The following is a 3,498-nucleotide window of genomic DNA, read 5'->3' on the forward strand; positions in this document are numbered from 1 at the left end:
GTAGACCAGCTGTATTTGCCTACGAAAAATCGATAACTTTTTATATTTATATTTTTTCCAAACTTGTAGGTTAGTCATTGCATGATTTTAAAAACTCTTCTTTACACATTGTAAAGACTATGTACTATATATATAACATCTTCCACAAACCCTAGAGAGATTAGAGCGTTTGATTGTTTCAATAGAAAAAAAAATATTTTACTTAAAAAAGTTTTAATAAAAAGTAATTTTTGAAAAAGATATTTTACGTGGATACATCAATATGGAATCACTTACAACAGTCTTTTCAAATGTTTCTAATTTTTCCTTTTATTTCTTTTTCTGAAATCCTTCAGAGTCCACAAATTCATCAAACCAGAAAAGCATAAGTTCATTTATTTTGAGCAAACCATTCGAAGTCCAAAACCATAGTACAAGCACTACAGTGTCAATAATCTAATAGTAGTATAAAAACTGCAGCCTGCAAAACAAGTACGTGATCACACAATTATCTCCAATAGATTAGTTCACAATCCCAACGGGCTCGAAACCCTTGGCGATCGATCCCTTGACTGCATCAAGAACCAATTGTGTCTTCCTACTGAGGGTTGGCCACTTCTTCTCCGGCTTCAAGCCATTACTCTTAATACCATTAACCAGAGTAGCAAATTCCCTCACCATGAGAGCATCCTGAGGAAGATCTGTCGTGACAGTGTGCTCCCCCGGTATTGGTTCACACCCTAGAGCGCGTTCCCCAAACTTGGAATTCGAAGCTATGAAAAACCGCCCAACATTATCTTGAAAAGGACCAACGAAGTCATGAACACGCAAATAACCCTTTGTTCCGAGAGCGTTAGGTCCGTGCTCAAATTGGCAAGGAAAGAGCAATAGAAGGTTGCTACTCTCCCGTCCTCCCACCATAGAGAAGCTCCGCATGATAGAATCACCCCTGCTTCGTTCAAGTCCGGTTCGCGCAAAGCTGTTACTGTTTTGGGCAGCTCATAGTCCGCAGCCCAAAGGGTCGCCCTGATGTAGTACCATCCGGCATCACCAAGAGCCCCTAGAGCATCGAGATCAGGCTTCACGCGAATGTCATTCTTGAGAAAGTCTGGACCAGCATCGAATGTGAAGGTGCTGTGTACCTATGAAAATAAAAAATAATCTTCTTCAGAGAATCCGAGATTGCAGAGGAAATGCTAGCTTAAAATTGAGCTAGCGTGAGAGAGAAGAATTGAAGCACAAAACGTGATTGCTAAGCTATTGGTGGCTTATTTGTTTTCATTATACATCATCCACATATAATTAATAGAAATTTTTTTACAGTGGCATAGTGAGATGAAACGGTAAGTTAGAACTTCCAAGAAATATGAAATGCAGTCATCAGCAAGAAGGCTATCATTTCAGTCTCGTCCATTACACAAACTATATCACAATTTTGACTGCACCAAAAGGACAACCAAAAAAATAAATAAATATTAATACTAATAATAATAAAACCGAAATAGAAAAATAGAACAAAACAGCAATTGTTGAAATGTAAAACTGTGTCGTCATTTAATACATCAAAAATATGTTTATTTACAACACTCTGTTCTCATGTTTTTCATTTCTTAGGGATCAATGTTTGATGCGATTATAGAGCTCAGATGCACGAACCGATATAAGAATAACCAAAAATTGCGGATCAAGCGATTGATTCCAAAATAAACAATCCCCAAATTTCAAAAATCAAAATATGACAAACTCAATCAATTTTAAGTGATTGAAAAATAAATAAATAAAACAACCAAAACATAAATTTATTATTTTACATTCCAGAGTAAAAAAAATTTATTAGATGGTAGCGGGTCTATCACTAGCTGACACCCAAACAGCAACATGGTCAACTGCAATCAGTAATGAGTTAAATTCATCAAATTAAGAAAAAAACAAATAATAAAACAAAGTAAATGAGTGTGTGTAGACATACCGATTTGAGTTTTCCGAAATGGAGCTTATCGGAAATAAATTCTGTCATCTTAGCCGTCCGAGGATGATGCATCCACATGGTGGCGTCCATGAACTGCACACCGTTGGATTCGCATGCCTCAAGGATCGTGTCCAGCTCCGTCACGTGCAAAGCCACCGGCTTCTCCAGCAGTACGTGCTTCTTCTTCTCGGCGGCCAAGACTGCCCAGCGCACGTGCAGGCTGGTCGGGAGTGGCACGTACACAGCGTCCACCTCTGGGTCATCCAGCACGGCCTCGTAGCTGCCGTACAATTTAGCCGACGCCGGGAAGCCGTTCTCGGCAGCGTATCTCGAGGCTTTTTCGATCGAACGGCTACCGATGGCCCAGATGGTGGCGTTGGGCGCGAGCGTAATGGCCTTCGATACTTTGCGTGCTATGTTAGCGCAGCCCAAGATTCCGAAACGTACCGTGGTTTCGGCCATTTTTTTTTTTTTTACTCTTAACTTTTTCCCCAGGCTGTGAGAAAGCAATAAGAACGAGATATTACTCCAATTCTTGAAATTTTTATAGAAAATGTGCCGGCGATGTTACAAATACCAGAAAGTCGTATGCATAGTTGAGCGTTTGACTGGAGTGGTACCAGAAAGAGAAACATTGATCCACACACGATATAACACCTGTGAACTTAGAAGAATTGCTTTTGTCGTCTTTGAAAAGTCACACGCGTGATTAACACAGGGTGCGACTGATCCGATCAGATTACCTATCAATCTTAATCTAAATTTGATAAATCTTAATCTGACACGATACGTGGGGATAGATAGGATCCGTATAATAACATATATGATTGGATTGGATTCAATTCGCAATTTCATCAAAATTATTTATTATTATTTTTATAATTAATATTATTTATTTTTTAATCATAACCGAATGAATAAAATTTTAATTTATTAATATTAATTCACATATTTAAATAATTATTCACTAATACATTTCTAGAGTCCATTGAATTATCATTAATTTTTTTTTACGAGACAAGAAGTATTAGATATTAAATTAATAGATGTAGAGAGTCGAACCATGATACTCTAAAGTCCACCGAAGTCACTAATCCGCTGAGCTATCGAGTTATCTGTTTTCCTTATCATTAACAATGAAGTCCTTTAACCCTACAAAAGTGACCTTAGAACTCACCATTTACAGAAATGGTGAAAGATAGGGTAGTGATACAAGCCATAACCCAATCAACAAAGGTAGTTGGAAACCAAAGAGTGTTAATGAGTCAAGTATGAGTCCCACCCAATTGAGTCGAATGCTTTCATTAGGTCAACATTGATAGCACATTTGGGGGGAACAAGGTGATTGCGGTAACCTTGAAATAATTCTTGAGCTAAAAGGACACTATCCCAATGTGTCTACCCTTGATGAATGCATTATAGCATGGATTAATTAATGAAGGTAGAACTTGCTTAAGTCTATTAGCAATAAGCTTAGCAATGCATATGTAAATTATGTTACAACATGAGATAGGGCGAAATCATTAAGAGTTGTTGGGTTGGGTACTAAG

The 3,498-nt window shown here is 37.8% G+C and overlaps 1 pseudogene; it reads right to left on the bottom strand.

Moving 5' to 3' along the window:
* Positions 1 to 345: 345 nt before the first annotated feature.
* On the bottom strand, positions 346 to 2,535 carry LOC132303343 (uncharacterized oxidoreductase At4g09670-like; annotated as a pseudogene).
* Between the last annotated feature and the right edge of the window lie 963 nt (positions 2,536 to 3,498).

The sequence above is a fragment of the Cornus florida genome, unplaced genomic scaffold (assembly GCF_030987335.1).
Source record: "Cornus florida cultivar Cherokee Brave unplaced genomic scaffold, ASM3098733v1 CherokeeBrave_3.0.0_Hap2_Chr04, whole genome shotgun sequence".
Classification (NCBI taxonomy): Eukaryota; Viridiplantae; Streptophyta; class Magnoliopsida; order Cornales; family Cornaceae; genus Cornus; species Cornus florida.